General features: G+C 50.3%; 1 long non-coding RNA gene across 1 annotated transcript in view; it reads left to right on the forward strand.

The window, feature by feature from the left end:
* Positions 1 to 15,278, forward strand: part of LOC123391351 — a 64,404-nt gene that overhangs the window by 35,365 nt on the left and 13,761 nt on the right. Inside the window, exon 3 of the long non-coding RNA XR_006605987.1 lies at positions 13,118 to 13,695. This is a non-coding gene — a long non-coding RNA (uncharacterized LOC123391351). The remainder of the gene's footprint in view (positions 1 to 13,117; positions 13,696 to 15,278) is intronic.

Here is a 15,278-nt window from a genome sequence, read left to right on the forward strand (position 1 = left end):
GAACCTGGAGAGCCTAAAGGGAAACTGAGGACGGAATGTCCTGCCTGCCCTTCTTCCATTTACAAAATAGCTTCCTCAGGTTTTGGAGCTTCCACAGGCAGGATTGGATCTCTTTACATGTTTTTTCCCTACTTCGTGCTGATGCAATTCCAGAGACTGAACTCAACAACCGTCAGTCCCAGTACTGGGTCCAAACCAACACAAACACACACACAAACACCATATCCCAAAGGAAGCAAGACATCGTCCTCCTTGGGAGAGGAGCGTCCCCTCTCCTGGGCAGCACATAGTTCTGGGGGCGGGGGGAAAGGAACTCTCAAGGACTCTCCTGTTCAGTGTTTGGTGCCTTCCTGGGGAAGGACCTGCAACCTCTCCATCTCAGGGGTCCTGAAAGCTGTCTCTGCTGTTTGCCCAGATGCCTGACACTGAAATGAACCTATCCTCTGAGGAAAAGGGATTTGGAGGTGCCACCAGTAGGTAGTAAGGAGGGCTGGCTCTTCTCCTTCCTGCCACATTGAATAGCTGCTGACTCTCTAAGATTTCTAGGTTTAGGAATGAATAAGAGAGTCTGTACATGTTGTACATTACTGTAGGGATTAAAAGAACCAAACACATATGTGGGCTGGAAGAGGAGAAAATAAAAACATGGGGGGTTTTTTTGGTAACAAAAATTTAATCCCAAGGGTTCTCATTCCTTTTTTGTTGTTGTTGTAGTTGTTTAAATAAAACCCCTTTAATTATATTAAATATTGCCCACCCCCCCACAAAAAAATAATTCTGTAGGTGAGAGGAAGGGGTGTTGAACAGCAGATGGGGCTTACACACCACAAGTAGCCCAGGGGCCAACGGGCAATCCTTGCTCGGCCAGTGGCCACGGGTTCAGCTCTGATGGTGGCTGTAGCCAGTTGTCCTGGTGCTTGTGTTCTGCTGGCCAGCTAAGACCGTGGCTCCAGCTGGCAGGACAGGATGTAGCTAAGTACAGAGGGACACCTGTGAGTTGAGCAGCAGCTGGCATTCAGGAGTCCCTCCCAGGGTTTTCCCACAGCTGGTGCCTGGCTGCCCAGGGAGCCCTAGAAGGAGGATCCCAGGCGGGGCCAGCAGAAAGAGTCCACCCTGACCCTCACCTAGCTTCTGAATGGGCCTCACCTGTCTGAGCCGCTCCACAGCCCAGAACCAGGCCATGAATGGATGCTGGGGCTCTAGGCAGTAATTCTCTGCCGCCGCCTGGAGCAGCATGATGTCCATGAGGACTCGGTATTCCTGGGCCAAGCCTTGGTGGGGAAGCTACAGGGCCAGGTGAGGGCTGCGCAGCGGGACAGGGGACAGGTCCTGGGTCTTGGCACACATGACCACCCTCCTGCATGCAACTTCATTCGGTCCCAAACTGTTCTCAGAGGCTAGTAGAATTAGCCCCTCCTCTGGGAAGTTCTTCTTGATGCCTTTCTGGATCCCTACTGACTGACTAGATGGGTCTTGCACTTCTTTCTTAGCAACCTGTCCCAGGAAATGGGAGATGGAGGGGAGTGGATGGAGCCAAGGAATGTTCTTCTGAGGGGCGTCTCTGATAGGGGCTGCCTCCCCTTCCCTACAGCAAGGGCTACGTATGCTCACCTTATTCTCTTAGCAGTGGTTGATCTCATTGCCCTGGAAAGCAGACAACCATTGTCCTTCAGAAAGAGGCGCCTGGTCAGTCCTAGCACCTTACACCCACCCATTCTGAGGCTGTGCGTAGGCCAGGACACAGGAGGGGGCTACTGAGACACACAAAAGAAGAGAAGGAGTTGTCAGTGGGAGAGCAGGATCCTTAGAGGCTCGATAGCTTCAGTGCCCCCTTCAGTTTACTGCTCCCCCCTGGATGAAGCTGATGTCCAGGGAGCTGCAGAAGGGCACAGGTCAGCCCTAAAAAGGAACACTGCTGGCAAGAGGGAGGATTTCCCCTCACTGCAAAGGAGGAGTCACGTAGGAACTGAGCGTCCCAATGTTGGGCCATGCCCCCGGGAGGAAGAGCCTAGGGGCCACAGGTCTTAGAGCAGGACCTTCAGCCCTGAGAAGGGAGAAGACAGAAGAGCAGTTCCCGAGGCTCAGGGGAGCCTCAGGAAGCTCAGCCTCCCAGATCCAGTGGTCCACCACCACGGCCCTGTCCCGGGCTGTCATGCTTGGGTTGCCAATGCAGCATGCTTGGGTTGACGATGCAGCTGGCCACAGCATTGAACTGGGCGATGGCGGCCCGGACTGTGGGTGCCAGGTGCTCATTGCCAGGCCTGTTCCTCTGGGACCAGATGGAGCCAAGGCACTGATGGGGCACCACCTTCTTGAACAGCTTCTAGGGGACAGAGGGAAGTTTGTTGAGCCACACACATGTTTGCACATGCAAGACTCATGTCCTCGAGAGGGGTCCCAGGTCAGAGCTGGAGCTCAGGAGGCTGCGAATGTGGCCTGAGCCTGCTTAGAGAGCCTGGATTTCATGCCACTCTTCTCTGAGGAAAGCCAGTGCAGGATGCCCCAGGAGCCAAGAGAGGCAAGGGAAGGAAGGAAGGCGTGTGCACCCTGATCATTCCATGTCTAGGGGGCCGCTCCAGGTAGTGCAGGGGGCATCTTCTCCTCGAAATGCTCATTCCTGCGGTCCCTGTCTCCTTTCAAGTGCCCATTCCCACATGGTGGCTGAAAGTATGGCTTTCCGTGTAGAGCCGTGTCTGTCCTTCAGGACACATCTGATCCTAATCCAGGTTGATGGTGCTCCCAGGCAGATGGTTGGGCCACCCCTGGACATGACTGCACACAAGGAGCAGCCCTCCTCCCCACAAGGGGACCAGAGCCTTCCCATTTATGGTCTCTCTGTTCTGACTCGTTGCATCTACGTGGAACCTCTCCCTCAGTCCTTCTCAGTGTCTGTCTCCCCAATCCGCAGCTGGACAGTGAAAGCTCAGGTCTAAAAACCCTAATGGGTTTCCACAGTTGGTTAGGGCTGCAGCTAAGATATGTCCCTATATCCTAGGAGCCCACATCAGGGAAAAGCAGGTATAGGGCAGCAGAGAGCAGAAGAAAAGCTGGCCCTGCCCTCCTACCCTGGGGGTCCAGCTGCTCACCACATCCATGTATGTGAGCTGCTCTGCCACCAGCTTGGGAGGAAAGTCCAGGAAGTCAAGCTCCTTCTCTTTGAGCCGCTTCGTGGGTTGGCAGGATGCCTCTGCGGCTGGAGTGGGCTCAGTAGCACCTGAGACAGCTGGTGTACAAACTCCCAGGCAAGCCGATGGCCCAGCCATCTGTGCCTCAGGACCTGGCAACAATTCATAACCTAGGAGCCCCTGTTCCAGTTCTGGAGCAGCCAGTGGAGGGGAGGCTGGCTCGGACCCTGAAGGTGATGGCTGATGCAGATCCAGGGTTGCCTCTCACTCCATGGGAGGCTCTTTGGCCAGCTCAGCTGCTGGAACGCGTCACATAGCTGACACGGGGGTGGGGTAAGGGGAAAATTCAGCCACATCACTGACACTCCATGTTCCTTTCCCTAAACAGGACAGATCCCATGGCCTTTCAAGGAATACCCAGCCCATGAACCCCATTCCAGATGGTCTTCCCAGCTTTCAATGCCCCTTGCCCTCCACCTCAGCCTCTGAGCTGCAGAAGTTCCCCCTGCCTCAGCAGAACGGGGGCATGGGGGTTCAGGTCCCAGTCATGCCACTTGAGGTGCACATAGGCCCCCTTGACCTCCACATGGGCACTGTGCAGGGACTGCCCGATATCCTGCCATGTCTGCTCAGGCCAGGTTCCCAAGATGGGACACAGAGTGCTGGGGAAAGTCATATGTAGAGCAGAGTCAGAGACCTGGCCTTTCCTTCCCCCACACTACTCCCACAGCACCATTCTTTCGGTGTGGGCCCCACAGAATGGCGCCAGCCCACTTGCAACCCCTCTGGAGTTGTCCTTGCTGAGTGCTGACCACATGGGATGAGGGACCTCCCATAGGTCTGTCCTTTGGCCCCTCAGTCATGCATCCTCCATGCAGACCAGTGTCTGGGCTTTGGTTGGAGGCCGACGGGTGAGTGGTCTGGTCCCCACACTTTCTGTCCTTGGCCCCACTTGTGGTGGTCAGCGGAGGTGGATATGGATAAGGGCAGACAGAGCAAGAATGGACCATCCAAGGGATGGCTGTTTTAGGCACCAACTCAGCCCACAATGGGCTCTGCTTCCCAGAGAGCTTGGCATCCCATCCACAGCTCTCTTGGACTCACTGGCTTCTTCAGAGGAAGCCACCCCACCTAGCTCTCCTGCAGAAGTCAAGAGTTCTGGGAGATCCATGGTTCTGAACATCCCTCGTCAGTAACAACCCCTATTGTCTCCCACCCTGCTCTGTGGAGGCAGCAGGCCCTCCTTTGGCACCCAAAGACCTATCCTGTTCTTTCTTGATCGTAGAGTGCATCTTCATGGTCCCTATAGAGCTGGATCCATTCATCCCTAGAGTAGGTCACAGAGATGCCCTATTTGATTAACGCTAGACATGTGTGCTTAGGATGTGGAGAGTGCCTATCTGACCCTCGGACGAGAAGGGAGACCCAGACATTGTGTCTATTTTACCCATTCACTGCTCTTGTTGACTAGAGAGTAACTGCATTCCTAGGTGCTTAAGACCCATGATTGAATGAAATCATCGCAAACAAGACTTTGCCCTTGGGCCACTCTGCCTGCTCCCAGTGTCCCCTTGATCTGGGCACATAAAGGACCACAAGTCAGGACCAGCTAGATGGCATCTCAGAGGTCCTTTGCCAATAAGAAAGCTGCCAGCCTTCCTTTTCCTTAGCATAGACGCAGAAGGACCACAGGCTTGTGAGGGTTGAGCCTGAACATGTCTTCCCTGGAGAGAGAAATGTTCAGCGGGAAGATGCCCAGCATGTCCAGCAACCCTTTCTACAGAGCTGGGCCTCAGAGAAGCATGTGCCATGTTTCCTCCCATGACTTCCTCCAGTGGCCCTACGAGGTTCATCCTCTTGGCACCCCCACTTTTCAGGAGAGGAAAGGGAAGGTTAGAGAGGTGCAGTGACATTCCCAAGACATACAACTAGTAGATGGACGGCTCCCCCTTGTGATGGCTATGGGGTGGGCACTCACCTAGGGAACTGCTGATCCAGGACCTGCTGGGCTGATGTGAACATCTGATAGATGGAGCACATTGTGGTGAGGTTTGAGGGGCTTCTATCTAGGAAGGATAACAGCAGGGAATGTCCGCATTATGCACTGTGCCTTCTCTGAGCGCCAGCATCATTCAGGCCTCGTCCAGGGACAGGGATTATGCCTTTTCCAGCAGGCAGACAAGGGGGTGGGGTGGGGGGTCAACGTAGTCAGCTTCAAAGCCGAGAAACACCAGGAAGAGGAGGGTCTGGAGCTCAGACTGCATCCTCCCATCCCTTTGGGAACTTGTGCAAGATGACGAGGGACTTGAGTGCCCACCCACACAAAAGGTTCTCGGCTGAAAACCTAAAACCAACTTCCAAAGGAACCATCTAGGCTTAAATGTACTGGTGACTTCAACATGTGCTGTTAGCTGGACAACAATTGCATGTCTGTCTCTTCCTAGCCTGTATGAAGAGCTGTATGTATGCCTTGGAGTCATGGGGAAGGAGCCCTACTGTCGATAGGAGAAAAGAGAGGCTGAGAATATCCAAGGCTGCTCAAGATGATCAGCGTTGGGTCTGAGATATGTCCAAAGCATGGGTTGCATGGCATTTCACCTATGCTGATGAGGCTTAGCTGTTGTTGTCAGGGGCAGAAAGGTTCAGGGGTCAGCCAGTTGTGTCTAGTCTTGGTTGTGGCCTGGCCCTGATCATCTCTGGGTCCTGAGACTGGCCGTGAACCTGGACCTGTTCTCACCCCAGACCAGCACTGGGTATTGTTGGCAGCCTGAGGTCCGTGCTGCTTGTCAAGGGAGATGGAGTAGCTGAAGCCTTGAAGCAGCTCATGCCAGATGTCCTGGGTGGACCTCTGAAAAGACAGAGACAGCTACCTGAGCCAGGAGGCATCAGAGGCCTTCCATCCAATCTCTGGGTCTAAGTTCTGGCAGATGGAGTGACCCAAATCATCTGTGAGGACCCTTAAGGTGCCCGTTCCTTGCAGCATTGCTGGAATGGCAACCAACTTGAGTCACGTCAAGTTCCAGCAGCCTTGCAAGACTGAGTCACTGTGGCAGACCACCTCCCTTATGGGGACTATGAAGACCTAGAGGGAAACAGCTGGTGAGCTGGTGGACCTCCTAGGATTCGATGTCTTTTGAGAGACGATATGTTCCAGAAAGACCTGTAGAATGGCTTGATCCCACAGGCCCTTTTGTAGATTCCATCACCCTATCTGGTATGAGGATTTAGAAGGGCGTGGGCCAGTTCTCCAGAACCCAGTGGATCTGGGTTCTCCACAGGTTAGCTGGCATGAGTAGGGAAAATCATAAAACCAGTGGGAAAAGGCAAAGATACTCATGGCTTCGTGAAAAGCAACACAAGGCCAAAGGAAAGAAAACAAAACCACCACCCTCCAAACCACAGAAAACATTCACTTTATTCTCTACCAGTCCCACGTAGGTGAAGAGTGGCTTCCTCCCTTACCCATAGCTGGTGGGAGATGTGCGGAGGTTTGGGTTACTTTGGGGTGGGGCCTTTGGGATACTCAAGGTGGAACACTCTAGGAAGGCCCCAGGTTTGTCCCCATAGTTGTGTGGGGGCCCTGGGTGTGGAGAAGCTTCTTCCCATTCTCACCTCAGAGCAGCACTGATCCTGGGTGGCCTGGGACACCTGACCCTTGTCCCGCAAGTTAGAGTCGTTGAAGTCCCCAGCCAGCTCATTCACAATCTCTGGGGTGCAGCTCTGAAAATGCAGTGCCCCATAGACACAGGGCCAAGAGCCCTTAGCAGCCTCCCAGGACATTGCCACAAGGGGACAACCCCCACTAGACATCGTGTTCTCCAGTTCAGACTAAGAGGGATGGCTAAAAAGACATCGAGCAAGGAGGTAGCCAGAGGACACTCTAAGGCTCATGACTACCATGAGCCTTATCATTGTGTCAGCCTTCACCTTCTCATCCTGCCTACTATGACCTGGGGTATGAACATGACAGATGGGTCCAACCTCCAACACCAGGCAGCTTGCTTCTGCCCAAGAAGGGCATGACCCTCATACCCTGTCCCCACTTCTACACACACACACACACACACGCACATACACACACATGTGCCCACACAATAAGGGGCAAGTGGTGTGGGCCCGCTGTGGTGGGACCACTGTTGTTGCCAGCTTTTCAGTGGGCTTCCCAGAGCTGCCTTGTGTTACCTGTTGGTGTCTCCCGCCCCATGACCAGAAGCTTCAAAAAAGTGGGCTGAAGCACTGTCTGCCACTGCAGTAATGTTTCTGGGTGTGGGATCCCCTGGGCCCAGCACCCCTGGAAGTAGGAAGACAACAACTGAACATCATGTTCTGTTGAAGGTCTCCACTCAAGTGTGCTGGAGAGCAGGTTGCCCTTTGAAAGTGGGTACCTGGTTACCAGAGTTCTAAGTTCAGCTGGGGCCTATCATGAAGGGTATGAGGTCACCTTTCAGGATTCTAATACCTGGGACACTTCGTTCAGTCACACCTCTCCACAGACCCTTCAGTTGACTCTTGACCTCTGGTCCCAGTTCCCTGGGACTGTACACAATGAGCCAAAAATGCCAGAGGCACCATTCTCTGGAAATGGCACTCAGGTCCTCCCTTTCAGGAGACAGAGCTGAAGTCAGACCTTTGTTCTCTTTCCTTTCCCACTTCTGTGTCCTCAGTCATTCTTGTCTCACCTAGTGCCCACATTTTCAACCTGCATAGTGGTGTCCAGGGAGAATCTACTTCCTTGGGACATCTTGGGGTGTATGTAGATCATATTTGTGGTATGTTTGCGATGGTATCACGGGAATCAGAGGCACACATTGAAGGCTGGAAGAATTGCAGGAAGGGGTGGGACTTGGCCTGGAGGAACGCTCCGAGGAGGCCTGGGTCCCGGCATTGTGTCGTTTTGGAATCGTCCCTTTCCCTCTTGGCGTCATTATATTGGGGCACCATGATGGGGTGGAAATGCACGAAGATGCAGACTTTGTCATCCTCGGTAGTAAAATGGTTCAGTTGTTTCCCGCATAGATTTAGAATGAGACCTCTTTCCCTCATTCTGGTCTATGAGGGGAGCAGCCTTCACAGTGGCTCCCAGGGATCCTGACCTGTGGTGGAGGTATCACTCTGCAAGCTCTGGGTGGTTAGCGAGTGGCTTCTGAGCCACAGGATGTACTCAATGTGATGAAATAGCATGCCTCGTGCTTCTCTAGATGTCATACAAAGAGTTTCGCACTTTCCTAGTTACTTTTCTCATGTTCCACTTCTTCCTTGTTCCCTTTTTCTTCTCTCACTCTGAAGCAAAAATCAAGCCCAGATGGTTGGGGCTGCCATCCATCGAGGCTCACAGTGCCAGGAACGGAGACAGTGGCAAGGCCAACATGTGCCCAGAAACTCAGATTCTGAGTCGAATAGCTCCCCGAATGATGGGTGCTAGCGTGGGGGAAAATCCTCTGCTAGTCCAGCCTCAGTCACAACCATGGGCTCATGGCTCATGTATGGTGATGTTGAGGATGCATGTGAAATTGTGCCTCCATTCCTCTTCTGCAACAACTGTGGGGCATTCAGTCCATGCATTTGAAGATGGAGGGTATTGGGTCAATGCCGTTCCAGAGGGACAAGAGATCGCTACCTGTCTCCCAGGCCTGAGGCCCTCTCCCTGCCTTCTTCACTACCCTCTGCTCTGCCCCCAGTTGCTCTCTGGCCACACTGGATGCCTTTTTCATCTCCCCTGGCCAACCCAGCTTCTGGTAGTGAGACTCTAAGGCAGAGGTGCCTTCCTTCTTCATGACACAGGGCAGCCAGACTTGTGCGGGACTTGTTTTCATTCTGTCCTCAGCACTGTGACCCTCAGTGAGGCCTTTCAGGCCTTTCTATCCAATGACTCTGCAGCCTTCTTTCAGAGCATTCTTCTTTTGTCACATGGAAGCTTGCTCTTTTCTCTCTCAGGGCACTGTTTCATGCGTTGGTCCATCTCTAGACTGTGGGCTCCCTAAGGGAAGGAGCCCTAGGTATTTCCAGGACCGTGCATGAGTCTACCAAGGTTCCTGGCATAGGGGAGTGCTGTAGTGCAGAGTTTGTGAATAAATAATTGACATGGTCTTGGAGCCCACCTCCCCAAGCACCTAGATTACATTGAGAAGTGCTACTCTAAGTTTCAAGCTGTTTCTGCACAGGAGAACAACCACTATGGTCTCAACCTGACTCTTCCTACTCCAGTAGTACCCAGCAGTACTGCCTATGTACCGAGGGCGGGGCGTGCTCTGCATCCTGTTCTCCAGCTGTCCTGGGACAGCCCAAGGCCAGCAGAAAATCCAGCAAAGAGATGCTGGTTTTTTTTTTCTTTGTTTCTTCATTTGTTTTTCTTGAGAGAGGGGTGGTTAAGGAGTCCCACAAGCATGGGCTTTCCAGAGTCACAGGAGCAAAGGAGCACAATCTCCAGGCTCTAAGAGCAAAAGCATGGATGACAGAAACCTCTCTTACCTCCTTTTCTGTTCATTCCCACAGTGTCCTCTTTACTATTCCAGTACCCTCACCTCAGCCAGAAGAGTGCTTCTGCACCCACCCTTATATGTGCCCTGTATGAGGGACAACCCTCAAGGTCTCATGGAGACTAGTTTTGTCGCTAGGCCCAAGACACAGTGTCCAGTGCTCTCGCATTTTCCCAGAGGACATAAACACATGAGGAACTGGTAGGAAGAAAAGGTCCTCAACATGACTACCCATCAGAAAAATGCAACCAGGTGCACAATGGGATATCCCATCGCGTCAATTGGATTAGCTATCCCAGGGAACATGGGAGCTAACAAATAACCGGTGAGGATATGGAAAAAAGAGAACACTTGGACACCATCAGTGGGAATGCACATTGGGACAAGTCACTGTGCAAAACAGTATGGAGGGTCCTGGGAGAAACAAAACCAACCAACCAACCAACAATCTACCGTAGGATCCCAGAGTTCCACGTCTGGGAACATACCCATAGACAGCCAAGGAATATGTCCAAGAACTCCCTGAACCCACCCCCATGTTCAAGAAACATTGTTTTCAACAGCCAAGACAACAAAAATATCCGCGCCCTTTAGTGCTGACTGGATAAAGAAGTGTTAGTCTATATAACAGGAGCCATAAAGAGAGGAAATCAGGCATGAGGAGAGGAAATCCTGCAGTGTGAAAATACTAATGGACTTTTTCTCTTTTAAAGGTTTTTCTTCATTTATTTGTCAGAGAGAGATCACAAGGGGGCAGAGAGACAGGTAGAGAGAGGGTGGGAACCTTTTCCCTGTGGAGCACGTTCCAAAGTAGGTCTCCATCCCAGGACCCTGACATCCTGACCTGAGCTGAAGGCAGAGGCTGAACCCACTGAGCTACTCAGGTGCCCAGGAATGGACTTTTCAAGCATTATGCCAAGTGAGATAATTGAGACCGTGGAAGGCACGTACCATCTGAATGTAGGTAGGGAGCTATAGAGAGATACTAGCTTAGATAGATAGATAGATTGATAGATACATAGAAAGATAGATGGATAGATAGGTATTATCGATAGATGATAGATAGATATTTTCCCCTTCTAGGGGGAATCTGAAACCAAGAAGAGAAAAGGAGAAAAGTGAACTCAGCCAAGCCTTCACATGGAAGGAACCAGAAGCAGAGGGCAGAGGGTGGGGCAGGGATGGAGTGAATCGTGGAAAGGTACAAACTTCCCGTTTTTTTTTTTTTTTAAGATTTTTAAAATTTATTTGTCAGAGAGAGAGAGAGAGAGTGAGAGCGAGCACAGGCAGACAGAGTGGAAGGCAGAGGCAGACGGAGAAGCAGGCTCCCTGCGGAGCAAGGAGCCCGATGTGGGACTCGTGGGACTCCCAGGATGCTGGGATCATGACCTGAGCTGAAGGCAGCTGCTTAACCAACTGAGCCACCCAGGCATCCCCAAACTTCCCGTTTTAAGAGAAAGATGTAAGAGGGAGGTCGTGTACAACCTTATGACTACAGTTCATACTGCTCTATGGCATGTTAGAGAGTGTTAAGAGAGCCCATTTGGAGAGATCTCATCACACAAAGAAGAACCTTTCATTTCTTTGCTCTTGCCTTTCTATCTCTAAGAGAGGATGGCGGTGAACTCAACTTATTCTGGTCCTCCTTTTAGGGCCTAGGCAAATGAAATCATTGTGTTGTGTAGCTGAGACGTGCACAGTGCTCAATGTCAATTCTTTCAATACAACTGGGGCTGAAAATATTTTACTATTCATAATGAGCCTCAGGAAAGTTGACTTGGTAAAGGAATGACACGTAAGCAAAACTGGAAACAGCAGAAGCTAAAGTCAGTAGATGACGACAGGCATAGGAACATACAAGCCCCTTGCATCAACAATGGATTCTGAGTGGGGAAAAAAATCAGGGAAGGAAAAATCATGCAGATGAAGGGGAATGTTCAGTTTTGGTTCTGTTTCAAAACATGATCGAGGAATAACAGGTCTCAAGAAATTAACTCTGAAAAATACCTTCTCACATAAAGTTGTCCCAGGTGGGGCAATTCTGTTTTTCAACATCGAAGTAGGTACAGAAGGACAACATTTTGTTGGCTCCATGTTGTCTCAAGGAAAATGGCGGAAGTCGAATGGCTGAGAGAGGACCTACCTGGAAAGGGTATAAAGGGCCAGATGAAATGGTCCTGTGTTCATTTCTCCATCTTTGCAGCTTTTCAGTGCAATTTATTTTTAGGTCGTGACTTCCATGAAGTTCACGGAGTATATTCTAAATGTCTTAAAAGTATTAATGTCTTTGTCCAAGCTCCCTGGAACCCACCTTCCCATCTCCTTGCATCTTGTCCATCTAAACCTCTTTAGCATGAGTCAGACTCTTCCCACGAGCGCCTCCTTCCAGCCCTTGGAAAACACCATTCTACATTCTGTCCTTCGGAATCTACTCTAGTTAGGTCCTAAGAGTGGAGTCAAAGTTGGTATCTTCATGCATACTCCTCTCACTTAGCATACTGTCCTCAACGTTCGCCCATGGGGTGGCGCATGTCAATGTTTTTGTCCTCTTTACAGAATGAATACTATCCCAACGTCTGTATATACAACATCTGTTCCTCCCTGGACAGATACTTGGATTGTGTTCATGGGTTAGCTTTTAGGAACAATGCTGCCATGATAAGGTGTGCTCAGATAAGTCTCCAGGATCATACTGCTCATGAATGTGGGTATATAGCACAGAAGGGCAAGTACTAAAACACATGGTAATGCTAAAGTTGATTTTTTAAAAACATTTTATTTATTCATTTGTCAGCATGAGAAAGGGGCATGCAGAAGCAGGAGAAGTGGCAGGCAGAGCAGGCAGGGGAGAAGCAGACTTCTGGCTGAGCAAGGAGCCCAATGCGGGACTCCATCCCAGGATCCTGACCGTGACCTGAGCCGAAGGCAGGCACTCAACAGACTGAGCCAGCCAGGTGTCCCGCTAAAGTTGGTTTTTGTGAAGAGCTGTCATACTGATTTCACAAGCATGCCCTTAAACATTCCAACCACACACAATCAGCAAGGTTCCTACTTCTCTATATTTTTGCCAACACTTGATCTTTTCCTTTCACCTGAGTCTTTGTTTTGTTTTGCTTTGTTTTTCTTTTTCTATGGGGAGTCAACCTCATGGATGCATAATGGTACCTCATTGCTTGTTATAATTAGGATTTCCTGAAGAATTAGTGATGGGAACTATCCTTCGCAATTTTCTTCCATGTGTATAGCTTTGAGGTTACGTCTCTTCCCCCTTTGTACATTCACACATCACATTTGATTTGTTTTTCTTTTGTTTTTGTTGTTATCATTGAGTTTCAGGGATCTCTAGATATTGTGGATATTGAGAACCTGTCAGATCCATGGTTTGCAAACATGCTCTCCCAACTTCTGGACTCTGCTTTCCCTTGGTTGATAATGTCATTCAAGTCACAAAAATCTTAAGTATTCTGAATGTCCAGTGTGTGAATTTCTTTTTCTTTACCATCCTGTGCCTTGCAGGTCGCATCCATGAAATTATTGCCCAATCCTGTTTTGTGAAGCTGACAAAGATGAATGCTGCGGAGCTCCAAATTCAGAGATGAAACAGGATCATTGGTGGAGGCAGGCAGCAGCATGAACTGGAGAAGCACAGGCCTGATGCTGGGTTCCTGGCCAGATGCTATGGCACGAGATAGGAATAGGTACGGTGGGCGAGCAGGAGCCATGTACTGGAAATGGTACCCTGCCCATTTGGGACACCACCTGTGTGGTGATGGGAGCAGTGAGACATAGGACTGGACATGTCCCCAAGCTCATCCCTTCTTCAAAGGGAGCCTTTTATTGCACTCTGCTCCAGTCCTGTTTTGAAGTATTTCTTAATCCAAGGAGGGACATAGACTTCTTCCATGACAAAGGGTGATGATAGTGGTGTGGTGACACCTGTCTCCAAGGAACTTCTCATCCCTCTATCGTGAGCCACTGTGACAGGTGAGCCACTTTGTGGTGTCAGTCACCAAGAAGGTTCGAATGACTCAAGGACATTGGGAGCAAGCTCCAAGAGGGACCAATCTGTCATTGCCATGCTGAGCTGAATTCAGGTAAAACCTTTGTACCCTTGTTGTGTGTTCCCAGTTCATGGTCACGTAGTTCTGCAGGTTCTTCTATGGCAGAGAGGGGAGGGCCATGTCTGAAGGTGAGCTGGAGAGCTCTCACACCTCCATGAGTGAGATGGAGACCCTGCCCCTAGTCATCCCACAAGTGAACAAAGGGATGGACGTCATCCAGGATCAAACCTCCAGCCACCAGTATTCATTCCACCTTTCTGGAAAACTTGTATTGAGGCCCTTGTAAAGGATGGAGGGTGCACACCTGTAGTAACTCCTATGGCAAGTACGGATGTTACCTGCTTGGAGTGAGTCATCTTGAAGAAAAAATGTGTTTTTCTTCCTGTCAAGAGTGCTTTGAATTGACTAGAAGGGCATGAGGACTGCAAATGGTGAAAGCCTGTTTGAAAACCTCTTTAGGGCCAAAAAAGGCAGAGTGTCCTGAGAATTGCCTCTGCATGAATAGGCTATCTCGTTTCCTTGCTTGAGGGAAGACAAGAAATCGTCCTGTAATTTCCACATTGAAAATCAAGAAAACACAGAGCCTTTGATTTTATTTTCTTGTTGTTGTTGTTGTTAAAGTTAGTGAGCCACCATATAGTACCTCATTAGCTTCCAATTATTCATCAGCTGCGAATCATCCCCAGTGCTCATCACATCACATGCCCTCCTTTATGCTCCTGCCCAAATTGCCCCATACCCCCACCCACCTCCCCTCCAGCAACCCTCTGCTTGTTTCTTAGGTAAGAGCCTCTCATCCTTTTTCTCCCTCTCTGGTAGCTTCCCATTCAGTTTTCCCTCCCTTCCCCTGTGATTATCAAATGACTTCACTCATAGGTGGAACTTAAGACCCAGGCAGGGGATAACAGTGGGCTTTCTTTCAGTGATGTTATTTTGTACCTTTCCATGTTTGACCACATTTCCCTTTTCCTGAGAAATGACCCATTCCAGTGATGTGTCCATTTTGCCTGAGGGACTGGGGTTCTTCACTCTTTCTCAGTGAGTTGGGATTCTGAGCGGGTGTCAAGAGAACCTCCTCTGTGTTACTGTTAAACTGGTGCCATTGTGGGGCCTCCTTTTCCTTCTTTGTGTTATCCTACCCCCCCTTTTTTCTTAAGAGCCTATTTGTCTGGATAGAGGTATTCCTACCCTTGCTTCCTTTGGCATCCATTTGCATGACAGATGCTTCCCCTCTGCTCAGTTTATATCTGTGTCTCAATCTTCCAGGTCAGGTGATTTCCTTATTTCAGATAAGTGATTGGAACATGGGTGTGTCACGTGGTGGATGTTGGAAACCAGGGACTTCAGAACCACCTGGACCTAACAGTCCCCTTGGCCAGCAAGGAGAGTGTGGGAATCTCTGGTTAACATATGAACCTTTATCCTGGCAAAAGTGAAGCAATCTCTGCTCCATCAGTCCCCAGCCTGGGAGCAGTGGTTACCATGGATCTGACCAAGTGGCTGGGACCTGGAGGGTACTGCTTCCTTATCAAGAACTGTGTAAAAAAATGCAGGAAGGCTGGACATCCTAGCTCCTAGGTCAGCATAGAGGTGAATAGAGCCAGGTCCAGCTGTGG

Source organism: Mustela putorius, unplaced genomic scaffold, assembly GCF_011764305.1.
Source record: "Mustela putorius furo isolate JIRA1106 unplaced genomic scaffold, ASM1176430v1.1 tig00000224_pilon_pilon_pilon, whole genome shotgun sequence".
Taxonomy (NCBI): Eukaryota; Metazoa; Chordata; class Mammalia; order Carnivora; family Mustelidae; genus Mustela; species Mustela putorius.